This window comes from Phoenix dactylifera, unplaced genomic scaffold (assembly GCF_009389715.1).
Source record: "Phoenix dactylifera cultivar Barhee BC4 unplaced genomic scaffold, palm_55x_up_171113_PBpolish2nd_filt_p 000139F, whole genome shotgun sequence".
In the NCBI taxonomy this organism is placed as follows: Eukaryota; Viridiplantae; Streptophyta; class Magnoliopsida; order Arecales; family Arecaceae; genus Phoenix; species Phoenix dactylifera.
In genome coordinates, this window is record NW_024067695.1 from 970,443 (window position 1) to 989,747 (window position 19,305).

The window sequence follows — 19,305 nt, forward strand, 5'->3', positions numbered from 1 at the left end:
TGGTCCAAATAAGTTCATATGCAGAAGCTCTAAAGGCCTATTAGTGGAAACATCATTTTTAGACTTGAAGGAGGTTCTGGTCTGTTTTCCTAGTTGACATGCAGAGCAGATTTTATCTTTTTCAAATGACAATTTAGGCAAGCCGAAAACAAGTTCTTTTTGGATAAGTTTTGAAATTAAGTCCATGCTTGCATGAGCTAATTTTCGATGCCATAACCAGCTGGTTTCCCTGTTTTTGGTTTTCATTGCTACTAAACAGTCCATATTTTTTCATAAATATTTGATCTAAATCAACTAAATATACATTTCCATATTTATGTCCAGTAAATATTATACCACTGTCATTACTACTAGAAACTAAGCATAATGATGATTCAAAAGTTACAACATATCCTTTATCACAGAATTAACTAATGCTTAGCAAATTATGTTTCAATCCATCTACCAATAAAATATTTTCAATAAAAGTAGTTGGTGAAATCCGAATGTTATCAATACCAATAATTTTGCCTTTTCCATTATCACCAAAGGTAACCATTCCTCCATCATTCTTTTTGAGGGATATGTGATGAGAGCACAAAAGTGCGATTTACACATCACTTAAATTAATATTATTGCTAATAAATAATGATAAAAGTGTTGCATTAATATTATCTTTTGTGGTGCACAGGTTATTGTAAATCAAGAGTTTAAATGCGCATTTTGTATAGTTTGGGATAAGGCATGGCTCCAAGCCTGATGATGTTAGGAGCATAATTGACCTAGTCAAGCACACTTACACCGGAGCTGCACATGTCTACATGCCACAGCTTCTAGAGCACATTGGGGATTAAAATAAAGAAAGATCACGTGTAGTTGGGGAAGTATTCCAAGTATTGGCTGGCTATCCCACGCTTCATCTTCAGTTGTACAAGCCCCCAATCCAGCCATCCATAGTCAATTTTCTGATTCCAAATTAGAAACTTCCCAAATTGGGCAACCCCTTTTCCAGCCGTCCGTGAAGTTTTTGTGCTTCCTCTTCTTCCACCCGTCTCATACACTTCCCAGCGTCCGCTTCATCCACGGCATCCGGTCCTCTTCTCCCTTCCCGTCTTGACCGCGATCACCTCCCAAGCATCCGCGGAGCACCCGTATCAGAGCCTCCTCCGATCCCGCTTCATCTCCCAGCCGATTCACACCCAGAACTCGCGTCCGAGCATCCCACGCCCAGCCGGGATCCTCAGCAGCGGACTTCCAGCATCCACGATTTCATCCATAGCCTCACGTGCCCAAGATCCAACCATTTGCACGGACTTCCAGCACATCCCCAAGATCCCATCCGTATTCTTCTTCCACTTCATCACCGGCGTCGTCCCAAGTCCGTGGCCCCAGCTCCAGCCATGATCCAAGCAGCGGATCCCAGCTTCCTTCCCAAGTCGAATCCGCGTCCATCCCGTGCGAAAACAGGGAGGGCAACGATCCCCACCATCCCGTGATCCACTCCTTCCGACTGCAAGCATCCTCTTCCGTCCGCATTCACCAGCGTCTGCAATCAAGGATCCACTCTAGCCCATGATTCAAGCCATCCTGCGCGCCGGATTCACATCTTCTTCAAAGCAATCCCGCAGCCAGCTCCATCGATCCAGCCGATCCCGTGCATTCCGCCCCAACCATCACGCAGGCGTTCTTCCTCCTCTCCACGCAAAATCAGATCCATCGCTGGCTGATCTCTGGTGGGATATATAAGAGGAGGAGAAAGGGGGGAGGGAAGGACATCGGAAGGAGGAGGAGGGGAGCCGAGCCCTGTCATTGAAAAGAAGAAACAGGGCATCCCCTGTTTCTGAAAAGAAAAAAATAAATAAATAAAAGAGAGTGAAAAAGGGAGAGATGCTGATGTTTGTAATGGCTTGCTAATTCCTTTGGCAAAGGGTGATGGATGAACCCTTGTCATGTTGCTTTCATCAAGTACACTCTAAACATTAATTCTAATTGTTTTATATCCATTGGTATGTTTTGGGTTCTTGTATATTTATTTATTAGATAGATCTTGCATGGTTTATATAAATTGATGCATGGATTATTTCGATGCTTGATTTGTCGTAGACGTAACCGGCACGATAAATACTTGGATGTTTAATTCATGTTTTCCGATTGTATACTCCATGATTAGAACTACCCTATTATATTAATCCTAAATCAAGAATCGCCGAGTTTATTTGTTGAAAGTAACATTGTCAAGGAGGATTCCGGATCCCTAGCCTTCTCTATATTCTTGAACGTTGTTTAATCACATATTATTCTCTGCTTTTAATTTCTAAAGATCAACTAAAAAAATTACATCGAAAAATTACGCTAATAATCCATAGATCGTTCCCTGAGGAATCGACCTCGGACTTCCGAGTTATACTACTTGTGCGATTCTCCTGCACTTGGGAGAACAGTTTTATACTTGCACCAAGTTTTTGGCGCCGTCGCCGGGGAATGGCTGAGTTATTAGTATAATTTTAGATTTCATTTTTACCTTAGTAGTTAGTATTTTTCTTTTGAAAAAAAAATTAAATCTTTACTACTATTTTTAATTCCCTACACAGTTTGCATCAAACTCTTATATCATAATAATTAGCCGTCTGATTGGACTCAAATTTGGTTATTTAGTGCAAGACACATTGTTCAATAATCTAAATGGTCTGATTGACATTCTGAGAATTTTAAGACCATTAGATTAATACGAAATCTTGCTGCTTTCTGTTTTGAATTTTCTGTATTTAATTTTTTTTAGAATCAGAATTTTATTGTTATTATATCTCATTAACCCTTGTTGCTAATTGAAAATTAAAAAAAAAAACTTTAAGAAAAGATCAAGGGTGATTATTCAAAAATTAAAAAAAAATTCAAATTTCAAATTTCAAATTTTAGAATTCAAATTTCAAACTTCAACTCATATAATTTTAAAAAAAAAATAATTTGCTTGATCACCTATTCAATGAAATTTAATGTCATGTCATAAAACATTAAAAAAAAAATCTCTTGATTGTTGCCTATAGTATAAGGCATCAGCATAAAATATTCTAAGGGCTAAACTTATTTAAAAAGATAAGGTTGGGATTTTATCACTCGTCCTTAGCCCAAAAATCACCCCAGTGTATAAATATCCTAAGCTTAACTAAAATCAACTAGACGTTGGCCCCTAAGGACATTCGAGCTCAATAGGACGAAGACCACCGAAAGTTGCACCAATTTCGCTTTGTGGCTTAGTTGATGTATAGGCAAGCTTTGTCCCTATAAGGGAGACAGTTCATCTGTTCGAGGCAAGTGGGTTTTAAGTGGGACCTTTGCAAATACATCGTGACCCCTCCACTTACCTGGGAGCTTACCTGGTCAACTCAGTTCATTAGACCGGATTGGAGGCTTAGGTGTCCTCTTCAAACCAGTTAGGAGCTGTCTAGAAATTTAAGAAAAATATTAGAAATTGAGGTGCAATGTGTTGTTGCATTTTTGATTGTGAATAGATTTTTGTTTTAGGGTGTCGTTTTAGGGTATCTTTAGTTGGTACTTATATTTAAAAAAAAAGAGGGAAATATTTTGCATGCTAAAGTGGAATAGGGACGACACCGGTCGATTAAGTCGTACAACTTTAGATCATCCCTTAGGACATACCCCTGAAATTCCTTCGCAATATCTCACACCTTGTGAGATGGCTGATTTAAATGAAGATGCGGGGAGTCACCACGATCGAGAACGTGAACCCCATGTTATGACCCTAAGACAATACCTACAACCGGCTAGGACTAGTCAGCCTTCATGCATAATTTTTCCTGATAATGTAGGACATTTTGACATCAAACCCGGAGTAATTCAATTGCTGCCCAAGTTTCACGGGTTAGAATCCGAGAGTCCGTATCTTCATTTAAAGAATTTTGAAGAATTGAGCATTACATTTAGAGTGCCGAACGTCACCGAGGATGTCCTCAAGCTGACATTGTTTCCTTTCTCTCTAAAAGATAAGGCCAAAACATGGCTAAACTCGTTGCGACCTAGATCAATAAGAACTTGGCAAGATATGCAGAGAGAATTTTTGAAGAAGTTCTTTCCCACACAAAGGACCAACTTTTTAAAAAGACATATTAGCAATTTCCAACAAAAAGATAATGAAACATTTTATGAATGTTGGGAAAGATTTAAAGACCTTCTTCTCTCATGCCCTCATCACGGGTTCGAAACCTGGAGAACCATTAGCTTCTTTTATGAAGATTTATCTCCACAGTTGAAACAGTTTGTAGAGACCATGTGCAATGGTAGATTTTTAGAAAAACACCCTGATGAAGCGTGGGAGTATTTGGATTCCCTTGCGGAGACTGCCCAACTTTGGGATAACGGGGATAGAAATAACAAGTCTTTGCCTAAGCCTACTAGCTCTGTACAGGGAGGCCTTTACAACCTCAGAACTGAGGATGATCTTCATGCTAAAATGGCAGCCCTCACTAGGAAGGTAGAAGAAATTAAGCTTAGGAAGGTTGAGCCTGTCAAAACTATAGAGCTTAGAAACGAGTGTTGTGGTATCTGCGATATGTCGGGTCATACCACTACAGATTGCCCCACCATACCGGCATTCAAAGAAGTCTTGCACGATCAAGCAAATGCTATGAACTCCTACCAAAAGCCTTATAACGATCCATACTCGAATACCTATAACCCTGGTTGGAAGAATCATCCAAATTTTAGGTGGAGAAATGATCATTCTCAACAGTCACACCATTCAGCTCCTCCACCTGCACATCCTACTTTTGCATCACCACCCTCTCAAAAGCCAAATATCGAGGATACCTTGCAATCCATACAAACTTTTCTATAAGGTCAAGCTAATATCAATGCTCAAAATACTTGAAATTTTGAAGACATAAGGAACCAATTGTCAATGTTGACTACCGTCCTAAGTACCCAAGAGAAGGGTAAGCTTCCAGCTCAATCCCAACCTAACCCACAAGTGCACGGTAGTAATAATACGGCTCCTTCTAGTTCGCATACAGAACATGCAAAGAGCATCATGACTTTGCGTAATGGAAAAGTCATTGATCAGACCGTCCCATTGAGACCGCAAGTCACTTCTAATTCTGATGCTCCCAAAACCGATGAAAAGAACAAAAAAAAAGTTGAGGTCCCAACTTCTACTGAGAAAGTTGAATGTCCTTTTCCTCCATCTTTTCCACAACGGTTAAAGCCGTTGCAAAAGCTCGAACCTAATTCTGAAATTTTTGAGCTTTTTAAGCAAGTAAAGATCAACATACCTCTTGTTGATGCAATCAAACAAGTACCCTCATATGCCAAATTTTTGAAGGACTTGTGTACTGTCGAGCACCAATTAAATGTTAAGAAGAAGGCATTTTTAACTGAAAATGTGAGTGCTATTTTACAGCACAATGTTCTTCCTAAATATAAAGATCCAGGTTGCCCAACCATCTCATGCATCATAGGCAACTTTAGGATAGAGCGAGCATTGTTAGATTTAGGGGCGAGTGTGAATATGTTGCCATATTCTGTATATGAGCAACTTGGTTTAGGTGAGTTGAAGCCAACCTCCGTCACTTTGCAATTAGCTGACAGGTCAGTTAAAATTCCAAGGGGGATTATCGAGGATGTATTGGTCCAAGTAGACTAGTTCTATTTTTCTGTCGATTTTATCGTACTGGACACACATCCGGCTTCGAACTCACAATCTCAGATTTCAGTTATTTTAGGACGTCCATTCTTTGTAACTTCTAATGCATTGATTAATTGTAGGAATGGCGTCATGAAGCTTTCTTTTGGTAACATGACCCTGCAACTTAACATTTTTAATGTTTGCAAGCAACCCAATGATCACGAAGAGAATAAGGAGGTTGACTGGGTTGAAACCATCGCGGAGGAATATTTGTTAGCTAAAGCAATTAACGACCCATCTGGTGATAGCTTAATTGATTGGTGTCCTAATGACACCAATGATGATGATTTGTCAGTCACACCTATTGTGGATAGTTTGGATATCAAGATGATCAATGGGTGGAGACCGAAAGTAGGGGAATTTGAGAAGTTGTCGCCTCGAGAGGTGAAAATAGTACCATCCCGTGAGCAAGCACCCAAGCTCGAATTGAAATCCTTGCCAAAGGAACTTAAGTATGCTTTTCTTGGACCCGAAGATACTTTTTCTGTAATCATCTCGTCTGGACTTGATCATATCCAAGAAAGAAAATTACTTGGTGTTCTAAAAAATCATAAGGGAGCCTTAGGGTGGTCTATTGCGGACTTGAAAGGAATTAGCCCCTTAATCTGTACGCATCGGATATATTTGGAGGACAATGCCAAAACCACAAGGCAAATGCAACGAAGGTTAAATCCTACGATGAGAGATGTGGTTAAGGCAGAAGTCCTCAAGTTGCTTGACGTGGGTATTATTTATCCAATTTCCGACAGCAAGTGGGTAAGCCTTACTCAAGTCGTTCCTAAGAAGTCGGGTTTGACGGTAGTAGAAAATGAACGAGGTGAACTAGTTCCAACTCGTGTCCCGATGAGTTGGCGTATGTGTGTTGACTACCGAAAGTTAAATTTGGTCACACGAAAGGATCACTTTCCTCTACCCTTCCTAGACCAAGTGTTGGAGAGAGTTGCAGGCCATGATTTCTATTGTTTTCTCAATGGCTATTCGGGATATTATCAAATTGAAATTTCACCAGAAGATCAAGAGAATACTACCTTCACTTATCCTTTTGGCATATTTGCTTTCCGACGAATGCCATTTGGGTTGTGTAATGCACCTGCAACATTCCAAAGATGCATGCTCAGCATTTTTGAAGACATGAACGAAAAATTTTTAGAAGTGTTCATGGACGACTTCTCCGTTTTTGGCGACTCATTTGATAATTGCCTTTCACATTTACAAGCAGTCTTAGCTCGATGTATGGAGAAGAATTTCATACTGAATTGGGAGAAATGCCACTTCATGGTACCAAAAGGAATTGTCTTAGGACATATTATTTCATCGAAGGGCATGGAAGTAGATAGAGCTAAGATTGATTTAATTGCTAAGCTACCTGCACCCAAGACGGTTAAAGATGTTAGATCATTTTTGGGTCACGCCAGATTTTATAGGAGGTTTATCAAGGACTTTAGTGTCATAGCTCGACCATTATGTAACCTCCTATCCCTTGATACACCGTTCAATTGGACTGAAACCTGTCAGGAGGCATTCGAAAAGTTGAAGTCTATGCTTAGCACTGCACCCATCGTGCGACCACCTGATTGGTCATTACCTTTTGAGATTATGTGCGACGTTAGCGACTATGCTATAGGAGCTGTCCTAGGACAACGCAAGGATAATAAGCCATATGTCATTTACTATGCAAGCAAAACCTTAAACGATGCTCAAATGAATTACACTACCACCAAGAAGGAATTGCTTGCAGTAGTATTTGCCTTAGATAAATTTCGCTCTTATATCCTTGGAGCTCCTATTGTTATCTTCACGGACCATGCGGCACTAAAATATTTGTTGGATAAGAAAGAGGCCAAACCACGCTTAATACGATGGATACTTCTACTCCAAGAATTTGACATCACTATCAAAGATAAAAAAGGAGTAGAGAATGTGGTTGCTGACCATTTATCACGATTAGTTTTTAATGATTCGGTGCCACAGTTTTCCATCAAGGACTCATTCCCTGAAGAGCAGTTGTTTGCACTCTCTATTGTGCCATGGTACGCTGACATTGTAAATTTCTTGTTACAAACCGGATGCCAGAACATTGGGGGTCGACAGATAGAAAAATTTTCTTGCGCGAAGTAAAGAATTATTACTATGACGAACCCTATTTATTTAAATATTGTAACGATCAAATCTTTAGACGATGCATACCGGATCATGATATACAAAGCGTACTCTCTTTCTGCCATACTGATGCTTGTGGTGGACACTTTGCTTCTAAGAAAACCACTGCAAAGATCTTGCAATGTGGTTTCTACTGGCCTACTATGTTCAAAGACGCCCACGCGTTCTGCAGGACATGTGATCCATATCAACGTATTGGAAGTCTAACTCGTAAGCAGATGATGCCTCTTCAACCCATTACTATTATCGAAATTTTCGATTGTTGGGGCATCAATTTTATGGGCCCATTCCCACCATCTTTTGGATATGAATATATTTTAGTTGGTGTCGAGTATGTGTCCAAATGGGTAGAAGCTGTCGCTTGTAGGACCAATTATCACAAACCTGTCCTGAAGTTTTTAAAAGAAAATATTTTTTCACGATTTGGGATGCCTAAGGTTATAATTAGTGACGGTGGAAAACACTTTTGTAATAAGCCTTTCGAGACCTTATTGAAAAAGTATGGTGTCACCCATAGAGTTGCTACTCCATATCATCCGCAAACTAGTGGCCAGGTAGAGCTAGCTAATAGAGAGATCAAGCGTATTTTAAAAAAAATGGTAAATCCATCACGAAAAGATTGGTCCTTGAAACTATCAGATGCATTATGGGCCTATCATACTGCATACAAAACCATTCTTGGCATGTCTCCCTACCGGCTAGTCTACGGAAAAGCGTGTCATCTGCCTGTAGAAATAGAACATAAATCGTATTGGGCAATTAGAAAATTAAATTTTGATTTACAAGATGCCGGTCTAGCTAGAAAATTACAATTGAACAAGCTTAATGAGATTCGCAGAGATGCTTATGACAATGCTAGACTTTATAAAGAACGAATGAAAATTAGGCACGATAGATCAATTTTAAGAAAATCTTTTAAACCTTCACAAAAAGTTCTTTGTTATGACTCTCGCTTACATCTGTTTTCTGGCAAGTTGCGATCGAGATGGACAGGTCCTTATATTATAAAAACTATTTTTCCACATGGAGCGGTTGAGATTGAGAATCCACGAGATGGTAAAATTTTTAAGGTAAATGGACACAAGTTAAAACCTTTTCTTGAGAATTTTGCAGATGAAGAGGACTCCTTTTCCTTGGGGGAGCCTTCTTATGACTGAATATGAAGGCAAAGGTATGTGTCAATTAGTTAGGATTATTTTTCTAGTTTTGTAGGTTTTATTTTTCTGAATATCAACAGCTCAAGGTATTTCTCTTCTCTCCAATATTATTTTCTCTATTGTCTTTCATTATAGTTTTCTTGTATCTATTCCATTGAGGACAATGCAATGTTTAAGTTGGGGGGAGGGAAGTAATTTGCAAAAAAAAAAAAAACAAAAATGTTTTTGCATTCTTTTCTAAGCAAATGCACATGTATTTTCATATTGAGTTTGTGCAACTATTAAGGCAAGGAACACATGCATACTATGACTGATCAGAGATCTATTATTAGATCCCCGCACATGTACTTAATGATTATAGGAAGGCCTCAGGAGTTCACATTTGTTTAATGCATTTTTATTAAGCCATATCTGTAAAAGAAGTACGAGTATCATTGTCCGTACTATAAGGTTCATGATTTGGTTTTCACATAAAGATAAAAGTTGAATACCCTGGCTAGATCACCTAAGTGCCTTAGGTTCCGATCTTGGTTGACCTATAGTCACGATGCAGTCACGTTATATGGTTCAGTTTACCTCCTCTTTTTATTGAACAAAAAAAAAGAGATGACAAGTCTGACCTCGTGGCGTAGTATGGTTCGAGTAATTAAGCCCGAGGGGTGTTTCACCTAATGCCTTGAGCCAACTGGATCAGGAGTCATTGGCCGAAAACTCGTTACATGGACCTTACTAGAGCCTAATGGGGTTGGACAACTGTAGTCGTCATATATATATATATATATATATAATGAATAATGATGAAATAAAAATAAGCAAGAATGAGTTGGTCAGGCTGAACCCAGTGACATGTGATAATGGCTGATTTGACTCCATTGTATTGGACCTCTGTGTACCCGGGTTGTTTAGTTGGGATTGATAGCTCTTTCTTTACATACGAACCATTCTTGACGAATGTAGACAACATGTGATATTCTGAAAATTTGATAGATCAGGTTCTAATAAACTGTAGTAAACACTTGCGAACTTGAATAGTGCACCTAAAATTCAAGCGGTACCATGTTGTGGTGGAGGTATTAGTGCTCTAAGAAAGTCATTCTGTTTATGCATACTACACTTTAGTATTCCCTTTGCTTTGATAGTTGCCAAGCTTGAGAAAAATATATATCACATGTGTATTGACTTAGATTTTATTGTATATTATTTTATGAATGATGTTTGTGGGTAACATCTCTACAAACCCTCACGAGACAACACTCGTCCACTAGGGTAACCTAGGGGTTTAACGGCTTGTTGCACGTGCTAAGTGCAATCGTGATGTCCTACGAAAGTAGGTACGTATCTTAGTTTTGTATCTTTAGCTTCAATAAAAAGTCATAGTTTAAACCACACCTTTTGCACTCTCATTTTTTTCATTTGTCCGTTAATTGCTAAGAGACTAGCAATAAGCTAGTTGGGGGGTGTGACGAGAGCAAAAAAGTGCGATTTACACATCACTTAAATTAATATTATTGCTAATAAATAATGATAAAAGTGTTGCATTAATATTATCTTTTATGGTGCACAGGTTATTGTAAATCAAGAGTTTAAATGCGCATTTTGTATAGTTTGGGATAAAGTATGGCTCCAAGCCTGATGATGTTAGGAGCATAATTGACCTGGTCAAGCACACTTACACCAGAGCTACACATGTCTACATGCCACAGCTTCTAGAGCACATTGGGGATTAAAATAAAGAAAGATCACGTGTAGTTGGGGAAGTATTCCAAGTATTGGCTGGCTATCCCACGCTTCATCTTCAGTTGTACAAGCCCCCAATCCAGCCATCCATAGGCAATTTTTTGATTCCAAATCAGAAACTTCCCAAATTGGGCAACCCCTTTCCCAGCCGTCCGTGATGTTTTTGTGCTTCCTCTTCTTCCACCCGTCTCATGCGCTTCTGATCGGTTATTTCAATTTCAAAAATAAACCACGCAATAGCACGTATCCTGTAGGATAGTGATTACGGGTGTCGGTCCACAGGGATTGAAGAATAAGTTATTTTTCTTTTAAAAATAAATCAACAAGAAGGATTTGCTAACTTGATTTAACTAAATCAAACTATGAGTACGGATTGAAATTTTATCAAAGTAAATAGATCTAGGGTTTGGAATCCACCACATAGCATTGCATCAAGGATTGTGTTCTTAATCTTATCTTTTGGAGAGGCATGCAATTTTGGCTACAAGCCTTATAAAATAAAAGCATAAAGAGTTTTAGGAAGATCCATCTTCGGTATAGCATGAAGTGTCTACCTAAGTATGCTAATCTAGGGTGTAGCACATCTCATCTTCCTAGGCATGGATCATCTTAGACTACTTTAGCAACATGAATAGTAAATGGCATGCTCAAGGTTTAAACATCATAAAATAATTTTTCATTGAGAATGAGAATTTAAACAAACTCCAAAAAGATTAAAAGAGTAAGAACTACAATGCCCTGTTACATTGCTAGGGCTTCATCCAGCCCTAGACTAGGTGTTCAGCCGCGCATGGTGGCCGGATGTCCTTCCATCTTCAAATGAAAGCCTTCACCTCTCATTCTTCCCAGAATAACACAAACTCTTCTCTTTCCTCCTCTCTCTCTTCTTTTTTTTTTTTTATTTCTTTCTCTCGGCTGGTGGCTTCTTCTTCTTCACCGAAACAGGGGTTCTCCCCTATTTTCTTTCTTCTCAACCGAGCCCCCCTGTTTTCTTTCGAACCGAGCTCCCCCCCTTCCGATGGCCACCCTCCCTTTTATAGATCCCACCAAAGATTAGCCAGCGGAGGATCCATGATTTCGCGTGGAGAGGAGGAAGAACGCATGCATGATCGTTGGGGCGAAATCCATGGAATCGGCTGATTGATGGAGCTGACCGCGGGGATGGAGGCGCTGATCCGGAAACGAGCTGGTTGGGTGGCTGAATCATGGGAGGAAGGAGAAACGGATGCTGGGAGCGACGCGGACGGAAGCTGGAATCCTTGGATTTCGATGCGGCTAGGATGCTGATCACGGAAGTCTTGGGATCTCGGAGAAGACGGGAATGGAGCTGGAGATGGATGCGAGCTGGGTTACCGGCTGATGGCGCTGGTGCACTGCATGGATCACGGAGGAGATTGGTCTTTTACTCGGTTGATGGCTGCGTGGAGGATTCCGTGGGTCTCGTGGCTGGAACGAGCTGATCGGAGGAAATGAGTCTCGACGGTTGGAACGGCTCATTGATTGCCGCGGACTGGGATTGTGGAGGAAATTGGTCGCTGGCGGAAACACCCGGGGATGAAGACAGAGGAGCTGGATGCGGTGGTCACGCGGTTGATTTCCCTCTTAGATGGATTTGGCACGCGGCTGATACGAGGTCCCGTTGAGGATGGAGGACGGTTGCTTTGATGGGGGAAAAATCGGCGTGACTTTCCTGTTTCAGCATTGTGAATATATATATATATATATATATATATATATATATATATGTTGGATGGCTGTTGATCTGAGAAGGATAGGGGAGTTGGCTTTGGATGGTTGTTGATTTATCCTCGAGTCCAATGTTATTTAATTCTTACTAAACCGCTTCAGACTGAACTCGACCAGATAAATAAAACCGTGACTTAATAAAAGGGTTAATCAAATATTTTTCCATACAATTATAACTTTCAATCTAACCAGGACCAAAGCCCATTTAATTATAATCTTAGTCGGGTCAACACAATCTTCTTATATGTTTTTCTGTAGTTTTCATGAAAGATTGCAACCAAGAGAAAGAAAAGTTCAGAATCTAGTTTTAAGAAAATAATTACCATATTTTAAACTTACTTCAATGTTTGTTCAATTTCATGGTAAAATATGTATTTATCAGTTTAAAAATATTGATAAGTGCCATGGAAAGGTAACTAAATTATAAATTATTGAGCACTTATCAGCTTCCCAGCGTCCGCTTCATCCACGGCGTCCGGTCCTCTTCTCCCTTCCCGTCTTGACCGCGATCACCTCCCAAGCGTCCGCGGAGCACCTGTATCTGAGCCTCCTCCGATCCCGCTTCATCTCCCAGCCGATTCACACCCGGAACTCGCGTCCGAGCATCCCACGGCCAGCCGGGATCCCTCAGCAGCGGACTTCCAGCATCCGCGATTTCATCCACAGCCTCACGCGCCCAAGATCCAGCCATTTGCACGGACTTCCAGCGCATCCCCAAGATCCCATCCGTATTCTTCTTCCACTTCATCACCGGCGTCGTCCCAAGTCCGTGGCCCCAGCTCCAGCCATGATCCAAGCAGCGGATCCTAGCTTCCTTCCCAAGTCGAATCCGCATCCATCCCGTGCGAAAACAGGGAGGGCAACGATCCCCACCATCCGTGATCCACTCCTTCCGACTGCAAGCATCCTCTTCCATCCGCATTCACCAGCGTCTGCAATCAAGGATCCACTCTAGCCCATGATTCAAGCCATCCTCCACGCCGGATTCACATCTTCTTCAAAGCAATCCCGCGGCCAGCTCCATCGATCCAGCCGATCCCGTGCATTCCACCCCAACCATCACGCAGGCGTTCTTCCTCCTCTCCACGCAAAATCAGATCCATCGCTGGTTGATCTCTGGTGGGATCTATAAGAGGAGGAGAAAGGGGGGAGGGAAGGACATCGAAAGGAGGAAGAGGGGAGCCGAGCCCTGTCATTGAAAAGAAGAAATAGGGCATCCCCTGTTTCTGAAAGAAAAAAGAAATAAAAAAAGAGAGTGAAAAAGGGAGAAATGCTGATGTTTGTAATGGCTTGCTAATTCCTTTGGCAAAGGGTGATGGATGAACCCTTGTCATGTTGCTTTCATCAAGTACACTCTAAACTTTAATTCTAATTGTTTTATATCCATTGGTATGTTTTGGGTTCTTGCATATTTATTATTAGATAGATCTTGCATGGTTTATATATATTGATGCATGGATTATTTTCGATGCTTGATTTGTCATAGACGTAACTGGCACGATAAATACTTGGATGTTTAATTCATGTTTTCCGATTGTATACTCCATGATTAGAACTACCCTATCATATTAATCCTAAATCAAGAATCGCCGAGTTTATTTGTTGAAAGTAACATTGTCAAGGAGGATTCCGGATCCCTAGCCTTCTCTATATTCTTGAATGTTGTTTATCACATATTATTCTCTGCTTTTAATTTCTAAAGATCAACTAAAAAAATTACATCGAAAAATTACGCTAATAATCCATAGATCGTTCCTTGAGGAATCGACCTCGGACTTCCGAGTTATACTACTTGTGCGATTCTCCTGCCACTTGGAAGAACAGTTTGTATACTTGCACCAATATGAATTGGGATTCATCCCCTATCATGTGTCTAGAGCACCCACTATCCAAGTACCATTTTCTGTTTGATGCTTGGATGCTAGACACACCTGCAAATAGAAATTCAATTCTTTATCTTTGGTACCCAAGCTTTCTTGGGTCCTTGAATGTTAGCAATGATGGTTCCCTTTGAAAACCCATATCTTTTTAATTGAAACATGGTTCATATGATTCTGACTTAGGATTGTAAGTGGCATATCTCTGTTTCAGTTTGTCTAATTTGAATGGTACAGATTTCGGTTTAACATAAGCGGGTTTCACAAAAATATTTTTCAATGATTTCTATTTCTTCCAAGGATTATATCCTAAATCAGTTTTATCATAAACAGCTTTCTAACTTTCTAGAATTAAATTCAATTTCTCATAGCTTAGGGTGAATTTATCAACTATAGGTTTTAGTTTTTCAACTTTATTAGCTAACTTTTGATTTTCTTCATGCAGTTTCTTCTTGTTATCCAGAAGCAGTGTATTTTCTTTTTCTAATGATTGGTTCTCAGTCTTCAGTTTCTTATTTCTTTAAGCTAAGCTTTTTATATTCAATCATAAGCTTAGAAAAAGTATCTTGAAGCTCATCGAAAGTGAAATCGTAATCAGTATTCAGATATACCTTATTTTTCGTGTCCCATTATACACAGATTTGCAGCTTCTTGTTGCTGTTCTTCTTCTCCAGAGCTGGATTCATCACTGTCACTCCAAGTAGCCATCATAGCTTTTCTTTCTTAACCTCTTCGGAGCCTTCTTCAATAGAGGACACTCTGTTCAGAAGTGTTCAGGCTTTTTGCATTCATAACAAACATATTGCTTCTTATTTTCTTTGCTTTGCTCCCCCTTGATCACAGGCCTTTCTTAAAGTTTTCTCTATTTCTTCTAAAGAATTTTCTGAACTTTCTTGTAATCAGGGCCATTTCCTCACCGTTATCAGGTTCAGAATCCTTACTTTCATCCTCATGCAGAGTAGATTTAAGAGCGACGGTTCTGCACTTCTTAGGTTCATCCTCCTCATGATTCTGTTTCATTGAGAGCTCATGAGTCATTAAGAAACCCAGCAGTTCTTCCAGTGGGAGTGAGTTGAGATCTTTTGGCTTCTTGAATGGCAGTGACCTTTGCTTTCCATGCTCTAGGAAGAGACCTAAGAATTTCCGAACAAGATCACTGTTAGAGTAAGATTTACCAAGACTTTTCAGGCCGTTTATTGATATCAGTGAATCTAGTAAACATTTCAGTTATAGATTCACTGTTTTCCATTCTAAATAATTCATACTTATGCACTAGCATACTGATTTTAGATTCTTTGACCTGGTTAGTACCTACATGTGTAACTTCCAGCCTATCCCAGATTTCTTTAGCAGTCATGCAAATAGATTATACGATTAAACTCATTTGCATCTAAAAAACAGTAAAGAACATTCATGGTTTTTGCATTCAACTGAGCCATTCTTTTATCATGATCATCCCATTCAATTTCGGGTTTGAATAAGATGATGCCATCAACAATTTTAGTTGGTGTGTGACGGTCCATTAATAATAACAGTCCATTAAGTCATAGTCAAGTGCTTGAATAAAAATTCTCATATGAGCTTTTCAATAAGTAAAATTTGTGCTATTTGAAAAGAGGTGGTCTATTGGTAGATTGCCCTTCGGCAACAAAGGATCCCATAGTGGCTGCCATGACCTTTAATTCTTGATTATTAGTTCAAAACGTTTTTGGAAAACCAGGCTCTGATACACTTGTTGCCAGAGGTGCAGGCCCAAGAGGGGGGGTGAATGGGTCTCTTTAAAAATTATTAACGTTTAAAATGTATGGAGAGTATGAGTTACTAATATCTTATAGATTCAGAGTAGCGGAAATGAGATTGCACAATATGATAGTAAGTAAAAGTTAGGAATGCAGTAAGGAACATGCAGAGGAAAGGAAGAACAAGAACTACAATCACAAACACCAAGGTTTATAGTGGTTCGGTGCACTCCCAGCACCTACGTCCACTCCTCAAGCCTAGCTTGAGATTTTCACTATAACCCAGCAGATTATAGCCTGATTGTTTTCCGGGCTCACAATCAAAAACCCCAGTTAGTTTTTTCAGGCAACCAACCAAAAATCTTTTTTTTTTCGGGGATCATAAACACCCAGTTGGTTTTCAGACAAACCAACCAAAAGTTTTACACCGTTGTTTTTCCGGGCTCACAAACAATCCAATTGGTTTTCAGATGAACCAACCAAAACTATCACCCTTGCTGAATACACCTGATTCGGCAACTTCCAATTAAGACTTGGAAGAGCCTTTACAAGTTTCAAACCAATGAAACTATTACAGCAGCAATTAATCCCACTAAAAGAATACTGTAACTGAAAACTTAAAGCTCAGAGCATATAAAAAATAAATCAATGAAAGCAAAAGCTGAAGCCGATTGAAGTAGTTTGCTGTGGAAGATGTTCCAATGTCTGCAACAGCAGCTCTTCATGATGCAGTGAGAAACTTCGACTGATTTCTTCACAAGAGAAAGTTCTGATTACAGTGCTGGTGAGGAAGATGAATTGTTAAGCTTTCCTTCTTCTTTTTTCTCAGTGGAAACTTTTTGTTTTCAATGGAATCTTTTTTCTTTTCTTGTTGTTTCCATTCTGAGGTTTCCTCGTATTTATAGACAAATTCTTCGGCGGGATTTGAATTCCTTTCTTTCCGTTCTGATGAGAATCTTTTTTCGTTACAGAAGAAGACAAAATCATTCACAGCTTCCCGTGTGGTCCCAGCAGTACAAGGATCGACTCATGTATCTCAGGGGTCGACTCATGTTCTTTCTGGATCAGCACTTCAAATCGTGGAGAGAGTTTTTATTGTGTCATCCTCAAAGGGTCGACTCTTAATTCTTAAGGGTTGGCTCATCTTCATCAGGAGTCGCCTCTTTAAACACAAGGGTCGACTCATCTTCATCAGAAGTCGCTTCTTTAAACACAAGGGTCAACTTATCTTCATCAGGAGTCGTTTCTTTAAACACAAGGGTCGGCTCATGCTGTAGTTTTTCGGCCGGCGCTGTTTAAGCAAGAGTCGACTCTTCAAACGCAAGGGTCGACTCTTCAATTTCAGGGTCAACTCATTTTGAACAAGGATCGACTCTTCAAGCTTTTCTCAGGCGATAAAAACTTTCTGTTTACTTTAAACTACACAAGGGTCGACTCATGTTTTGCGGAGGTCGACTCTTTGACTGTGTTCCTTGAATAAAACTTATTAGAATCAGCTTAAACTTGTCCTTTTTGCTTAAAAATTGACTCAAGTCTTTCAAACAGAAAACTTTAGACTTCTTCTCTGATCTCCATGGACTAGATTAAGATCAATTCCTTTAGAACATGTCCAATGAGATATTTGTGAAGAACTTAAGATTTTGCAGTGCTTCAATTCTTCTGATTTTTCTTGACTTATAAAACTTCACAATTAATCCAATATCATTAGTACATAACATAATCTTAAGTGTTTGTAATCATCAAAATTCATCCTTCAGGGTTGACACATTGCCAACTACTTAATAAGTCTTAGCATCAGATATTTATCATTTTCTCATCAAGCTATCCATCATTTCTGAAATACGAGAGCACCCATCTTTTCCAAAATCTGTAGTTTTTATTGGATTCATTAAACTAGCTTCAAGTCATAAGGATTCAACATGATCTTTCAGCATCTAAATTGAAAGTGCACCTCTACCATGTTGAATTAGAGAAATGCAAAACAGTTGTTGATCATCAATTAAAATGATATTTCTCTAGTAAAATGATATTAATTATTTATTAATAACGTTTAGTGAAGAAACCCTACCAGAGTTACAAGCTATCATAATTCGAGCAATTCAACATGCTACAACATTAACACCAAAGGTGAAGCTAGGGCCGTGCAAACCATCGTTAGGTTTCAGACCATACTAGAGCTGATAGATAGGGTCGAGCGATGTATATAAACTCTATTGTCCCCACTTTCAGGACCTGTGAGTTGAGGGAGTGGAGCTTGCTTTAGGGTGACTGTTGGAAAAAAATGCAATCAAAAAAATAATGACGCCATAATTTTTTTCTTTTTTGTGTAATTAAATGAGATATCACTTACCAAACAACAATAATCTCTATAATCTACTCAAGTAATAAAAAGCAAAATAATCAAGCATTCCACACATAAGTGCAACAGCAAAGTTTTTAATGTGGAAAATTTTCGATGTGAAGGGAAAAACCCACGGAAACCTAGTCCAGCCAAAAAATTTCTACTATTTAGAATAATTGAAATTTCAATAAATTGTCTCTATTTCAACAAAGAGGCTTGCACAAATATCAACAATATTTAATCTTTGACTTCCACAACAAAAACATTCATCACCAGGTGAATTTCAACAATGAACAGTAAAATAGAGGTTAGATGTCACCAAGTGTTGAAATTTCAAAATCCAAACCGTTCGATCTGTAATTGTTAATGTTGGGAGCAATATACTGAAATTTCAGCCAAATCTAAACAAAATCAACCATTCGATCATCTGACATATAGAAAAATCGGCCTTTTCCGATGCTTTTTTTTCGGATGCTATGGAAGAAGCGTTGGGAAAAAAGGGTACCGCGCCAAATTTGCCGACGCTTCAATTAAGCATCAGTAATTTGCAAGAATAGACGCCGCGTAATAGCATTGTCGTATTCCCTACAGAAAAAACCAACGCTTTTAAAAGCATCGGTAATACACGCGTATAAGCATTGTACTCACTAGCCTAAGACGACGCGTATATAAATGTCGTCAAAAGTCAAATTCACAACAAAAACCAGTGCCGCCCCTCTCCTCCTCATTTTGCATCTCAATCAATCAAGCCCTAGCTCCTCTCCTCCACCCTTCTCTCCGATGACGAGCAACGACCCTTGTCCTTCTCCGCGCCGAGCGACGTTCTGACGCCAAGCTCCTCTCCTCCTCCCTCCTCTTTTGGCGCGAGTGA

General features: G+C 39.5%; 1 non-coding gene across 1 annotated transcript; it reads right to left on the bottom strand.

Annotated features, from left to right (window-relative positions):
- Positions 1-4,084: 4,084 nt before the first annotated feature.
- Positions 4,085-4,194, bottom strand: LOC120104892. The gene has a single exon (XR_005507251.1). It is a non-coding gene; the product is annotated as a small nucleolar RNA R71 (small nucleolar RNA).
- Positions 4,195-19,305: the final 15,111 nt, after the last annotated feature.